Below are 15871 nucleotides of genomic sequence, written 5' to 3'. Positions count from 1 at the left end.
GTATTGCAAGATGGAGGACCACCATTACTGGGACGTGAATGGATCCGGAAAATACAACTGGATTGGCATTCCATACAGGCACTGACTGTGGCTGACAAAAATGATGACGACGTCACACCTGGGCGACTGTCAAAGATCCTAATTGACGCGAAAGAAGTGTTCCAGCAAGGACTCAGAACACTAAAAGACATGACAGCGACAATTAAAATTGAAGAAAACGCAAGCCCAAAATTTTTTAAGGCCAGACCGGTACCTTATGCGATCCACCCAGCCGTCGAAGCAGAGCTGCAGAGTCTGGAACGTTCAGGTGTAATGTTCAAGGTCGACTGGAGCGAGTGGGCTACACCCATCGTCCCTGTGATGAAAAAGTCGTTGAGCAGCACGCCTGGGGAACCAAGGAAGGTTCGCATCTGTGGGGACTTTAAGGTAACAGTGAACCCAGTCCTTCACACCGTACAATATCCACTTCCGCGGATTGAAGATATTTTCGCCTCGCTATCTGGAGGGAAACGCTTCACTAAGATTGATCTGGCCCAGGCGTATCTGCAAATGGAGGTAGAAGAAGCATCAAAAAAATACCTCACAATCAACACCCATAAAGGTCTCTACCAATACAATCGGCTGGTATTCAGGGTAGCATCAGCTCCGGCTATTTGGCAGAGGGCAATGGAACAAGTCCTGCAAGGGATCCCAGGGACCCAATGTTATTTGGACGACATCCTGGTCACGGGCGAAAATGACAGTGATCACCTTGCCAACCTGAAGCAGGTGCTCACTAGATTGCAGGAATATGGGCTCCGAGCTAACCGCCCCAAATGCAAGTTTTTTAGAACACAGATCTCGTATTGTGGCCACGTTATCGATAAAGAGGGGTTAAATAAGTCCCCAGAGAAGATTGTAGTCAAGGCTCCAGCACCGGAAAATGTGTCACAACTGTGGTCGTTCCTCGGGCTGGTAAACTACTACCATAAGTTCTTGCCAAATTTGTCTACAATACTACACCCACTGAACACCCTACTGCAAACTGGGGTGCCATGGAAGTGGAGTGACGAATGTAGACGAGCTTTCCAGAAGAGCAAAACATTAATCACATCGAAAGAGGTATTGGCCCATTACAACCCAGCATTACCAATTCGGTTGGCATGTGATGCGTCACCCTACGGCATAGGAGCGGTGCTGTCGCACAAATTCTCGGACGGCTCAGAGAGGCCAATAGCCTTTGCGTCACGATCACTAACCTCAGCCGAGCGTAACTACGCCCAGATTGACAGGGAGGCCCTCAGCCTAGTGTGGGGAGTGAAAAAGTTCAATCACTATCTGCACGGGCAGAAATTCACCTTGCTGACTGATCACCAGCCTCTTGTCTCCATTTTTAATCCGAAGAAGGGCATTCCGGTGATGACTGCGCAACGACTACAAGGATGGTCACTTTTTCTAGGGGCGCACCACTATGAGATTGAATATAAGGGCACGAAACAGCATGGAAATGCTGAGGGGCTATCACGCCTGCCACTGCCGACTGCGGAGGAAGCACCAGCAGTGGATCCTGTCGAAATATTCCATTCGACTATCGTTGAATACCTATCGGTAACTAACGCTTGTATCGAAAAGGAAACCCGAAATGACCCGACACTGTCTCGGGTATATGATTTGTCGGTGAAGGGATGTCCAGCACATGGCGACTCACTGTTGCCAGCATTCTCGACAAGGAGAGAACAGCTGTCAGTGTGCTGGGGGACCTTGATGTGTGGATCCCGAGTGGTAATTCCACCCAAGTTAAGGGATAGAGTGCTCAATGAGCTTCATGAGGGTCATCTGAGAGGGGTAAAAATGAAAAGCCTAGCCAGGGCTTATGTGTGGTGGCCGGGAATCGATAAACAAATCGAGGACCTGACCCAGAGCTGCTCAGGATGCCAGAAAGTCCAAAATGCACCACCACAGGCCCCTCTACACCCATGGGAGTGGCCCTCATCTCCATGGCAACGGGTGCATATTGATTTTGCTGGTCCATTCATGGACTCAATGTTTTTAATAGCCGTGGATGCGCACTCGAAATGGCCCGAGGTCATCAAAATGTCCTCCACCACCACGGAGAAAACTATTGCAGTCCTACGGACCATTTTTGCCAGGAATGGCTTGCCAGAACAGATTTGCTCCAACAACGGACCACAGTTTGTGTCCGAAGAGTTCCAGAGGTTCTTGAAAAAGAATGGGGTAAGGCATAACACATCCGCCCCGTATCATCCAGCCACTAATGGATTGGCTGAGAGGTTCGTACAAACCTTTAAGAATGCAATAAAGGCTATGTACAATGACAACATTCCGCTGCAGCACAAGGTGGACAATTTCCTGTTCGCCTACCGGAATGCGACACATGCAGTCACCAACCAAGCCCCAGCCATGATGTTCTTTAACCGAAGGTTAAGATCTCACCTGGATTTGCTCATACCAAATGTACAAAGAGATGTTGAGAGTAAGCAATTCCAGCACATCCATGAGAAGCCAACAAGGAGCTTCAATGTAGGGCAACCAGTCTTGGCCCGCGACTACCGAACAGAAAAATGGCAGCCAGGAACGATATGCACACGGCAGGGCCCACTCATGTACACAGTGGACGTTGGGGAGAGCATCGTGAGATGCCATGCTGACCAGATCCTAGAGTCACAGGAACAAGTCAACCCCATGCCTCGCCCATACGTAGCTGGTGATGAACCCGACGTACAGGTCGCATCTACCCCAGAAACAGTAGCATCGGAAGCTGATGAACCAACCGACGACAGGGGGCCAGAATCGCCTCCGCACCAAGAGCAAGACACTCGGGAAAGGCGCTATCCAAAAAGGATCAGGAAGCCTCCCCAAAGACTGAATATATAAATAGACTATTTTCAGCTAATGTTGCATGTTAAAAGTGTTAATTGTAATTAGTTTGATATTTAATTGTTAAATGAGTGTTATGGTACTGTTAATCTAAAAGGGGAGGAATTTTAATGTATATACCTTTAAGGAGGGAACTATCTTTTACAGCTCATGTGTACTGCAGTACCAGCAGTGACCACACTTGTATATAACACTGAGTAGTAATCTGTACAGATCAGTTCCACTGTGAGCCACGTTGAGTAAACACCTGTTATACCGTTCTCCTGCAGTCTGTGTCTTATTATACACGGACACAACAAGTTCAGTGACTGATAGCTTCAAATTGGTTTGGAACTTAAGAGTTAAAGGACTAGGAGACACTTTTAGCATAATTCCGAGATTGATATTTAAGACATCCATTTAAAGTTGAGTCCATTGGAACTTCAGTCATATTTAATGAACAGAACATTGAGTCTATAGTACAAAAGCAAAATGCTGCGGATGCTGGGAATCTGAAATAAAAACAGGAAATGCTGGAAATACTCAGTAGGCCAGGCAGCATCTGTGGAGAGAGAAACAGAGTTAACGTTTCAGGTCAATGACCCTTCGTCAGAACTGAAAAAAGCTGGAGATCAAACAGGTTTTTAAGCAAGTGCAGGGGCAGGGAAAGGGGGGGAGGGGGAGGAAAGAACAAAAGGGAAGGCCTGTGATAGGATGAAAGGTAGGAGAAATTAAGGGACATTAAGAGATGGTGCAAGGCAAAAGGAGATGGTAATGGGACAAGTTAAGAAGCAAAAGATGGCTCTGGAGGCTATAGTGTTCACTACTCTTTAATATACCAGTGAGTTCTGCAGATAATCTTTACAGCCGAAATAAGAACAATGCTCAACAACCTCCTGAACATCATTCTGATTAAGTAGCAAATGAAACTTGCTGTGAGGCACAGTGTATCCATGTTTCTTTATTATTCATTCATGGGATGTGTGCATCGCTGGCAAGGCCAGCATTTATTGCCCATCCCTAGTTGCCCTTGAGAAGGTGGTGGTGGTGAGCCACCTTCTTGAACCGGTGCAGTCCGTGTGGTGAAGGTACTCTCACAGTGCTGTTAGGGAGGGAGTTCCAGGATTTTGACCCAGCGACGATAAAGGATCGGCGATATACTTCCAAGTCAGGATGGTGTGTGACTTGGAGCAGAACTTGCAGGTGGTGGTGTCCCCATGCATCTGCTGCCCTTGTCCTTCTAGGTGGTAGAGGTCGCGGGTTTGGGAGGTGCTGCCGAAGAAGCCTTGGCGAGTTGCTGCAGTGCATATTGTAGATGGTACACACTGCAGCCACGGTGCGCTGGTGGTGGAGGGAGTGAATGTTTAAGGTGGTGGATGGGGTGTCAATCAAGCAGGCAGCTTTATCCTGGATGGTGTCGAGCTTCTTGTGTGTTGTTGGAGCTTCACTCATCCAGGCAAGTGGAGAGTATTCCATCACACTCCTGACTTGTGCCTTGTAGATAGTGGAAAGGCTTTGGGGAGTCAGGAGGTGAGATACATGCTGCAGAATACCTAGCCTCTGACCTGCTCTTGTTGCCACTGTATTTATGTGGCTGGTCCAGTTAAGTTTCTGGTCAATGGTGACCCCCTGGATGTTAATGGTGGGGGATTCTGCAATGGTAATGCCATTGAATGTCAAGGGGCGGTGGTTAGACTCTCGCTTGTTGGAGATAGTCATTGCCTGTCACTTGTGTGGTGCGAATGTTACCTGCCACTTATCAGCTGAATGTCGTCCAGGTCTTATTGCATGCGGGCATATACTGCTTCATTATCTGCGGAGTTGTGAATGGCACTGAACACTGGGCAGTCATCAGCGAACATCCCCATTTCTGACCTTATGTTGGAGGGAAGGTCATTGATGATGCAGCTGAAGATGATTGGGCCTAGGACACTGCCCTGAGGAACTCCTGCAGTGATGTCCTGGGGCTGAGATGATTGACCTCCAACCACCACAACCAACTTTCTTTGTGCTAGGTATGACTCCAGCCAGTGGAGTGTTCCCCCCCCATCCCCCGCCACCCCCGATTCCCATTGACTTCATGTGCTAATATTCTGCCTCATGTAATAAAGTAATGTGATATTAAAGCTCCATGTAGTAACTTGGCATGTGGTGAGATGCTGATCAAACCATTTTAGATGTGCTAAACAGAGATGAAGCAGTTCCTCTGAAGGAGTGAGGGGAAACTGGAGTGTGATAACCCGCACTACTCTTAAGCACTTTCCAGCAGCTAATTAGAGCAGCATTGACAGTGAAACAGTTGGTTCTTTGCTCTCTCAGATAGAGAATGGCACATGGCTGGAAGGTGAAGAGACAAAAACTAAAATTAAGTAGGAAAGTCAAAAAAGATATTAAAATAATTTATTATTAATGATCGATCATTACTAAGTAAATTGCTGCATAAAAGAGGTTTTTTAAATCAAATTTAAGATCTTTTCACTACTATGGAAATAGTTATAAAGATTCCAGGATGTGAAAGAGATCATTCTACACGCCCCTGCTTGTGGCAGAGAGCCTTGGCCCACTGGGAGCCCATATTGAAAGCTCAGGTCGGCACTGCTCATGATTTTCTGCCCATTAAATGTCCAGAAAATTGTGGCCGGCATGTGCCTAACTTTGCGACATGCGTTGCCAGCGGGTGAGGCTCCTCCAGCAACAGTGCAGACTCACAAATTTATGCCTGAACTGCGCGCCTCAGAGACCTTTCAAAATTAAATCTAAGCATCTCTTAGCTTTCATTCTTCAGGCACAATGTGTTCTATTTCATTTGTATCAAAAAGCAAGACTTCAGAAGCAGATTCTCAACAATGGAGATTAAGGAAGTTGGACGTGATGGCCATTGGGGAACAATAGTTGGCATTGATGACGAACTGCCTATCCCTAGTCCCAGAATGAAGTATCAAAGCTTGGTCAATAAAGAAAAATGACCACAAAGAAAATACAGGACGTAGGTCAGAGATTTCATTGTTTCACTGTAGCTTTTCCCATCTTCCATGTATTTAAAAAGGAAAGGGAGGTGGGGCAGCATTACTGGTTAAAGAAGGGATTAATACAATTGTAATGAAGGATATTAGCTCTGATGATGTGGAATCTGTATGGGTAGAATTGAGAAATACTAAGGGGAAAAAACATTAGTGGGAGTGGTATATAGACCTCCAAACAGTAAGGCAGAGGTTGGGGATGGCATTAAAAGGGAAATTAAAGAAGCGTGCAATAAGGGCACAGCAGTCATCATGGGTGACTTTAACCTACATATAGATTAGGCCAACCAAATTAGTAACAATACTGTGGAGGAGGAATTCCTGGAGTGTTGACGGGATGGTTTCCTGGACCAATATGTCGAGGAACCAACTAGAGATCAGGCCATCTTAGACTGGGTATTATGTAACGAGAAAGGATTAATTAGCAATCTTGTTGTACGAGGCCCCTTGGGTTGGAGCAATCATAATATGATCGAATTCTTCATTAAGATGGAGAATGAAGTAGTTGACTCAGAGACAAGGGTCCTCAATTTAAATAAAGGAAACTACGATGGTCTGAGGAGCGAGTTGGGTAGGATTGATTGGGGAATGGCACTCAAAGGGTTGACGGTGGATAGGCAATGGCAAACATTCAAAGACCGAATGGATGAGCTACAGAATTTGTTCATCCCAGTTTGGCATAAAAGTGAAACAAAAAAGGTGACTCAACTGTGGCTAACAAGGGAAATTAGGGATAGCATAAGATCCAAGGAGAGGACATACAAATTGGCCAGAAAAGCAATAATCCTGAGGATTGGGAGCAGTTTAGGATTCAACAAAGGAGGACAAAGGGATTAATTAAGAAAGGGAAAATAGAATATGAGAGTAAGCTAGCAGGAAACATAAAAACTGACTGTAAAAGCTTTTATAGATATGTGAAGAGAAAAAGATTGGTGAAGTCAAGCGTAGGTCCCTTGCAGTCAGAATCAGGGGAATTTATAATGGGAAACAAAGAAATGGCAGACCAACTAAATACATACTTTGGTTCTGTCTTCACAAAGGAGGACACAAATAACCTCCCAGAGATGCCGGGGAACATAGGGTCTGATGAAAGGGTGGAACTGAAAGAAATCAGTATTTGTAGGGAAATAGTGTTAGGAAAATTGATGGGACTGAAGGCTGATAAATCCCCAGGGCCTGATAATCTACATCCCAGGGTAGTTAAGGAAGTGGCCCTAGAAATAGTAGATGCATTGCTGGTCATCTTCCAGAACTCGATAGACTCTGGAACAGTACCCATGGATTGGAGGGTAGCTAATGTTACCCCACTATTCAAAAAAGGTGGTCGAGAAAAAGCGGGGAATTATAGACAGGTAAGCCTGACATTGGTAGTGGGGAAAATGCTAGAGTCCATTATAAAAGATGTAATAGCAGAGCACTTGGAAAGCAGTGACAGGATCAGATAAAGTCAACATGGATTTACAAAAGGTAAATCATGCTTGACTAATCTACTGGAATTTTTTGAGGATGTAACTGGTAAAATAGATAAGGGAGAACCAGTGGATGTGGTGTATTTGGACTTTCAGAAGGCTTTCGATAAGGTCCCACATAAGAGATTAGCGTGCAAAATTAAGGCACATGGGATTGGGGGCAAGGTATTGACTTGGATAGAGAACTGGTTGGCGGACAGAAAGCAAAGAGTTGGAATAAACGGGTCGTTTTCCGAGTGGCAGGCAGTGACTAGTGGGGTACCACAAGGATCGGTCCTAGGACCCCAGCTGTTCACAATATATATTAATGATCTGGACGAGGGAATTGGATGTAATATCTCCAAATTTGCAGATGACACAAAGCTGGGTGGGAGGGTAAGCTGTGAGGAGGATGTCGTAAAACTCCAGTACGATTTGGACAGGTTGGGTGATTGGGCAGAAACATGGCAAATGCACTATAATGTGGATAAATGTGAGGTTATCCACTTTGGTGGCAAAAACAGGAAGGCAGATTATTATTTGAATGGCAATAGATTGGGAGAAGGGGAACTGCAAAGAGACCTGGGTGTTCTTGCGCACCAGTCGCTGAAGGTAAGCATGCAGGTGCAGTAGGCGGTTAAGAAGGCAAATGGTATGTTGGCCTTCGTAGCAAGAGGGTTCGAGTACAGGAACAAGGATGTCTTGCTGCAGTTGTACAGGGCCTTGGTGAGACCGCACCTTGAGTATTGTGTGCAGTTTTGGTCGCCTTACCTGAGGAAGGACGTTCTTGCCATGGAAGGAGTGCAGCGAAGATTCACCAGGTTGATACCTGGGATGGCAGGAATGACGTATGAGGAGAGATTGTGTCGATTGTGCTTATACTCACTGGAGTTTAGAAGATTGAGAGGGGGTCTCATCGAAACCTATAAAATTCTGTCAGGCCTGGACAGGCTAGATGCAGGAAGGATGTTCCTGATGGCCGGGGAGTCCAGAACCAGGGGTCATAGTCTAAGGCTAAGGGGTAAGCCATTTAGGACTGAAATGAGGAGGAATTTCTTCACCCAGAGAGTGGTGAACCTGTGGAATTCTCTGCCACAGAGGGCGGTGGAGGCCAGTTCATTAAATATATTCAAGAACGATTTGGATATATTTCTTAAGGCTAAAGGGATCAAGGGATATGGGGAGAAGGCAGGGACAGGGTACTGAATTTGGATGATCAGCCATGATCTCATTGAATGGCGGAGCAGGCTCGAAGGGCCGAATGACCTACTCCTGCTCCTATCTTCTATGTCTATATAGCACCTTCAATGACCTCAGGACGTCCCAAAGCACTTTGCAGCCAATGAAGTACTTTTTGAAGTGTAGTCACTGTTGTAATGTGGGAAACGGGGCAGCCAATTTGCGCACAGCAAGCTCCCACAGAGAATAATGTGATAATGACCAGCTAATCTGTTTTAGTGACGTTGGTTGAGGGATAAATATTGGTCAGGAATCCGGGGAGAACTCCTCTGCCCTTCTTTGAAATAGCGGCGTGGGATCGTTTACGTCCACCTGAGAGGACAGACGGGGTTTAACATTTCATCTAAAAGGTGGCACGTCCGACAGTGCAGTGCAACCTCAGTAATGCACTTAAGTATCAGCCTAGATTACGTGCTCAAGTCTCTGGAGAGGGACTTGTACCCACAACCTTCAATTCAGACAATAACCCAGTCAACCAAATCAAGCTCAGGCATAAGGAGGTTAAGCATTACCTTCGGAGTTTCATCCTGGAAGCACTATTTATCCAGATGGTATAGAATCTTGGGTTGTCAAAGCCCTGTTTGAGGCATTAACTGGTGCACTGGCTCATCTAATTCAACTGTCCCTATTAATAGGTATTCCTCTTTCTCAGTGGAGAGCAAAAACATCTTGCCTATTCATATGAAGGGATTCAAGTCCGACCCCAGCAACTAAAGGACTAATTGCTTCCAATTGCATTAAAGTTCATGAAACCAGAGAGAATAAAAATCTGTTACACTATCTAAGTCAAAAGAATCATCTATATAGTCAGCAACTTTGGCCCCGATTTTAATTGGGGGGCGGGGAACGGATACAGTGCACGCGAGCCCCAAACCGGATGGAGTACCCGGGAATCCGGGGACATGGAGCTCCGGCTGATTGTAAAGGGATCGGCCCCCGGCACTCAGTTAAGTGGCAAGGGAGGGGGTGGGCCTGGGGAAAAAGGTGATCTGGTGTGTGGGGGGTGGAGGTGGCAGGGGGGCGGCGGGGGGGGTTAAGCCTGGGGTAAGGGTGGCCCAAGGCTTCTTATACAAATGCAAGTTGTTGTCGTTGTTGTTGTGCGGTCTGGAGGAGAACTCCTGCTCCTCCTGGTCCACAAGGAAACTCAGCCCCCAAAAAAAGCTATTAAAAGCTTACCTGGATGGGCCTCTTCTGGAACCACGGATCAACCTCCCGGGTTGGCCTGACGGGAAAGTCGTCCCTGCTCCCCCCACCCCCCGCCGACCAGTTCAGGCTTCGAACTAAAATACCAGATCGGGCCACGATCACGTCATCAGGCCTCGATCTGCATCTTTAAAAGAGGACCCTGCCAGCTAGGGACGAGTGTCCCGCTTGCCTGCTCAAAAGAGCGGGTTAACGTCGTGACATGGCGGGAGGGCAGCGGGGCCGGAGGGGGCGTCCTTCCCCTCATTTTAACTTCCCCCGCTCGGTTTCGGCAGGGGGTGGGGGGGGGATGGATTTCAAATCGAAGCCTTTATTTCAAAGCAAATTGGTCAACTTGTGATAGTCCAGAATCAGATTGAATTGTTAAAAATCAAGCACAAGGTCTTTTACCCGTCAAGTGCTGCTACAACAGCAATCACCATTATGAATCATTCCAAATGTCTCATATTGGATGCTGACGGTTAAGCTTTAAGTGCCACTTCTATCTGTAAAACTCTCTTCCAGGCAATACAATTTGTCTCTTTATAGAACGGTTCCAATACGGTATTGACTGCAGTTGGTGAAAGGACAGAAATAAAGAGCTTGTGATTTTCTAACCCCTTTCACAATCTCAGAACATTTAAGCGCTCACAGCCAATTTTGAATTTTAGACATGAAAGGAAAAGAAAGGCCTGCATTTATATAGCGCCTTTCATGACCTCAGGACGTCTCAAATCGCTTTACAGCCAATGAAGTACTTTTGAAATGCAGTCAATGTTGTAATGTAGGAAACACGGCAGGCAATTTGCGCACAGCAAGCTCCCACAGACAGCAATGTGATAATGACCAAATAATCTGTTTTTAGTGATGTTGGTTGAGGGATAAATATTGGCCATGGACACCGGGGAGAACTCCCCTGCTCTTCTTCGAAATAGTGCCACGGGATTGTTTACATACATATTTTGAGAGGGCAGATGGGGCCTTAGTTGAACATCAGCTCCGAAAGACAGCTCCTCTGACAGTGCCAAATTCCTCAGTACTGCATTGAAGTAATGCCATCGATTATGTGGAATTAAAATCAGTTTGAAAATGAGGATATAGCTATCTCCCTCCCCTTCCCTTTGTTCTGCTCTTTTGCAAATGCTGCGCATCTGTTATATCCGGCAATCCTACTGAAGACTCCATGCCTGAAATATTAACTCATCTGCATCTATATTTGTGTATATGTAGAAGGTGGAACTTGGAGTAGTTCAGGCTAATCGCATAGATGCCTTTAAGAGGAAGCTAGATAAGTACACGAGGGAGAAAGGAATAGAAGGATATGCTGATAGGGTGAGATGAAGTAAGGTGGGAGGAGGCTCGTGTGGAGCGAGTGGCCTGTTTCTGTGCTGTAAATTCTATGTCATTTTCCCTCCCTTTTTTCTGAATTTCTGATTATTTGAATACACCTGTCCACCTCTTAGTTTTCAGTTTGTAGAAAGGTCCACACCCAACACACTAACTGGGCTGCTCTCTCTACAGATGCTGACTACCCAGCTGTGTGTTTCCAGCACTTTCTGTTTTATTGTTTCAGATTTCCAGCACCTGCGATATTTTTCTTCTTAAGATTGTAAATTTGGGTGGGGCAAAATTCCACAGGTGCCAGTTTCTCCTCAGTGCCTGATCCCCGTGCATCATACGAGAGCGCCGGCAGATTACTTGAGCACAAGGGCTAAAGTGGTCAAATTATGAGAACAGACTAGGCTTGTATTCCCTTAAGTATAGAAGATTAAGGGGTGATCTAATTAAGGTGTTTAAGATGATTAAAGGAGTTGATAAGTTAGATAGAGAGAACCTACTTCCCCTGGTGGGGGAAATCCAGAACAAAGGGACACAACCTTAAAATTAGAGCTAGACTGTTCAGGGGTGATGTCAAGAAGCACTTCTTCACACAAAGGGTGGCGAAAATCTGGAACTCTCGTGCCCCCCCCCACTCCCCCACCTCAAAAAGGCTGTTGAGGCTAGGTCAATTGAAAACTTTACAATTGAGATTGGTAGATTTTTGTTAGGCAAGAGTATTAAGGGTTACGGAACCAAGGCGGGTAAATGGAGTTAAGATACAGATCAGCCATGATCTAACTGAATGGAGGAACAGGCTCGAGGGGCTGAATGGCCTACTCCTGTTCCTATATCTCAGCCCCGCCTGATCATGTATTCACCCAACGTCCACGTAGTGCTGATACACATCCATTACCTAGCAGTCCTCTTGCTCTCCCTACTGATGTAAGGGGCCGGAATTTGCGGAAGGTATTAACAGCAAACTAACAGCATTCACCGTTATTACCCCTTTGAAGCTGACCGCAACTTCATGATGTAGCGCATGCACGTCTAAACGTGAAAATCCTGAAGTTGCGGTCCATCATTCACTGCTCCGACACAGGCTGCACTATGGACCTCCCCCCACCCCAACCACAGCTGGGAATCAGCGAAACTGATGAAAATTGGGCTTTTCCTCAGTAATATCGCTGTTAAATACCCCATTAAATGTTAGGCCTTGTTGGATTAGGTGTAACTGGGGTTTTAACAGCATATTGACTGCTAAACAAACATTCTGGCCCTGAAAAACTAATTTTAATTTTGTGGAGTGTCAAAATTTTCCATTATTATAAAAATTACAATTTTTAAGAAACATTTAAATAAGGATTTTTAAAATATTTTTAAAAGTTTGTTCATATTTATTTTAGGTTCTACCTTATCCCCGTGTGAGAGCCCCAATCTTTGTTTTGCTCTCTGCAACATTTTTAAAAAGTCAGGATAAAAGCAGGTTCTCATTTCCTGCCTGCCTGTCTGTGAGAATTCTGCAATGTGATTGGCTGCTTGGACAGCTTGTTGACATCACAGCAGATCGCGTTAGGGATTCCCCATTATATTGCATTGCAATCGCTTACGCGGCGAAAGGGGCAAAGGTCTCGCCAAAGAGATCGCGAGATCTCATGTGGGCAGCTTTCTTCGGGGGCCAGCGGCGAGCGTCTTTGCTTCGCTGCTGACCGCCAATTCCGGGCCAAGATCATCAATGTCGGCTTTTGCACATAGCATGCAACATAAGAACCTGTGAGGCATCGTAACCCAAAGAAGCATGCAAACATTGCTGAACTCAATAAAAACCTTAGGGGGAAAAATATTGATGTTTTAGACTGGAGAAACAGTTTGCAGTGCTAGCAAATGGTATGTTGGCCTTCATAGCGAGAGGATTTGAGTACAGGAGCAAGGATGTCTTGCTGCAGTTGTACAGGGCCTTGGTGAGACCACACCTTGAGTATTGTGTGCAGTTTTGGTCGCCTTATCTGAGGAAGGATGTTCTTGCCATGGAGGGAGTGCAGCGAAGATTCACCAGACTGATACCTGGGATGGCAGGAATGATGCATGAGGAGAGATTGGGTCGATTGGGCTTGTACTCGCTGGAGTTTAGAAGAATGAGAGGGGATCTCATTGAAACTTATAAAATTCTAACAGGACTAGAAATACTAGATGCAGGAAGGATGTTCCTGATGGCGGTGGAGTCCCGAACCAGGGGTCATAGTCTAAAGATAAGGGGTAAGCCATTTAGGACTGAGATGAGGAGGAATTTCTTCACCCAGAGAGTGGTGAACCTGTGGAATTCTCTACGACAGAAGGCAGTTGAGGTCAATTTATTAAATATATTTAAGAAGGAGTTAGATATATTTCTTAAGGCTAAAGGGATCAAGGGATATGGGGAGAAGGCAGGGACAGGGTACTGAGTTTGGATGATCAGCCATGATCTCATTGAATGGCGGAGCAGGCTCGAGGGGCCGAATGGCCTACTCCTGCTCCTATCTTCTATGATTGGAACTGAATCTCTTCATGCATTCACTACATATCCCTTATCATATTAAACTATAAACATTTCCTGATGCTAATATTGTTTGTTTAAGAAATTATTATTTCATTCTATTTCACTCTTTGATAACATGCAATTAAATATTTGCCATTGTGGATTGCAAAGCCCATTATACTTTGCGTTCCTCAGGGTTTTGGAAAGTATAAAAGCAAAATCAATCCGAAACTGGGGCATGCACCATTTTAAAGGGACGACGGAGACGGCAGATAAAACGGCCGACGTTTCCTTTTTGACGTTTAGTTTTTGTGAGGCTAGGAGGAGCAGGGCCGCTCCTTTTGGGCTCGCAAAAAAAACTCTGGCCCGCCCCTGGCAAAAACAATGTTTCCCCGCCACCCCCCAGGGGATTGTCTCTGACCCCCGCATTCTGGGTGTTGGCTGACTCTGCACAAGAGCTGGCTGATCTGCCACCCTCCCCAATCTCCTGGTGCCAGTGACCCAGCAGCACAGCATTTAAATCTAATCCGCCAGCGAGCTGCCTGGGGGGCACGGAACAGCTCGCCCGCTCTAACTTAACTGCGGTCCAACAATGAGTGTGTCTCCGAACTACCCGTTCTGGCACAGGGCGCTGTCCAATTTCAAGCCACGATATCTCTCCCACATGGTACACATGATGAGGAGCATCCGAGGCCTGGCTCTTCCAGAAAATCTTGAATTTTTATTTTAAAACATGAATCATTCTGGTTAAAAACTTTTTTGTTTGCTTCACCATTGGTACATTGTTAACATAAAAAATTATACTGTAGCAGAGCCACCGAGGGACTCTGAACAACTGTACATAATTCCCTTTAACGATGTGTTAGCTACAGACTAAATCTGTACTGTTTGCATGTACAGTGCGCGGCCCCTTTAAGAGCGCGGGCAAACGCGATGACGTCATGTCGCTAATCACGTGATCACCCAAACGCGGGAACAATGTGATGACGTGATGACGCCATCCACAGGACCGCCCAGGCAGTCCTCGTGGAGCCTTCGACCTGTTAAGACCTGTATTCATAGTTCTCTTGCATCAATCTGTTTAAACTCGTTAGTTTGACATTAAAAACCTTTTTGATTGATTGCCTGCGTCGAACTCAATCTCTGGATAGGAATTTGACCATTCCTACATTGGTGACCCCGATTTTTGTGAAAGGATTTCGCAAAAGGAACACAGCATGGAGGCGAATGCCGTTTTGTTGAAGCTGCTGCAGTTCTGGGAGCAACAAGCAGCCTCGTGGTTCATCCAAGTCGAAGCCCAGTTTGCCCTGAGAGGCATCGTTGAGGATCAGACCCGATACTTATACGTGGTCTCCGCACTCGACGGCTCTACCGCCTCGCGGATCGTCAGTCTTCTCGGGAATCCCGTAACTGACAGCAAGTATGAGGCCCTCAAGTGGCGGTTGCTACAGGTTTTCGGGCTCACGAAATCAGAGCGCGCCCGTCGGCTGCTCGCCATGCCCGGGCTCGGGGACTCCAAACCTTCCGAGCTGATGAGCCAAATGCTCACACTCCTCGGCTCTGAACCGGAATGCTTTCTCTTCGGAGAGTTATTCCTCAGCCAATTACCGGAGCAAGTGCAAGCAGCTTTGACGAGATCCGAGGTCGAAGACTGCGCAGCGCTCGCTGCCGAGGCAGACAAAATATTTGCAGTTACGCAACAGTACTGCGCTGCCATGAGGCGCCCATCCCCCACAGACGCCGCCCCAGCTCCTCAGCCCGCGGGGCTGTGCTTCTACCATGCGCGGTTTGGTGCGAAGGCGAGATGTTGCCGCCCTCCCTGCAGCTTCTCTCAAAAAAAAGAAAACAACAACTCCGTCCAATGAAGAACAGGTCTAACGGGTGCCCCGCGGCCGCGATGGCAATCGGCAATGCAGGCAAGCTGCTCTTCATCACAGATACCCTCTCCGGTCGTCAGTTCCTGTGCGACACCGGAGCGCAGTGCAGCATTCTACCCATGTCAGCTCTTGATGTACAGGCTGGGAGGCACGGCCTCCCCCTCGAAGCGGCTAATGGCGGAGCTATTCGGACCTTCAGCAGACGGCGGGTCCAGGTGTGCTTCGGCGGCCAGCGGTTTTTCTGGGAATTCGTTACGGCCAAGGTTTCACAAGCCATTCTCGGTGCAGATTTCCTGTGCGCCAACGGCCTCCTGGTCGATGTAAGGAACCGACGGCTGATCAACGCGGCCACGTTTCACTCTATCCCTTGCCACCGTAGTAACACCATGTCGCGCACCGTCTCCTGCGCTTTCCCGA

The sequence above is a fragment of the Somniosus microcephalus genome, chromosome 16 (assembly GCF_052327205.1).
Source record: "Somniosus microcephalus isolate GS21.2 chromosome 16, FLI_Smic_1.0, whole genome shotgun sequence".
Taxonomy (NCBI): domain Eukaryota; kingdom Metazoa; phylum Chordata; class Chondrichthyes; order Squaliformes; family Somniosidae; genus Somniosus; species Somniosus microcephalus.
The sequence above is the reverse complement of the archived record's forward strand: the minus strand, read 5'-3'. Positions refer to the sequence as shown.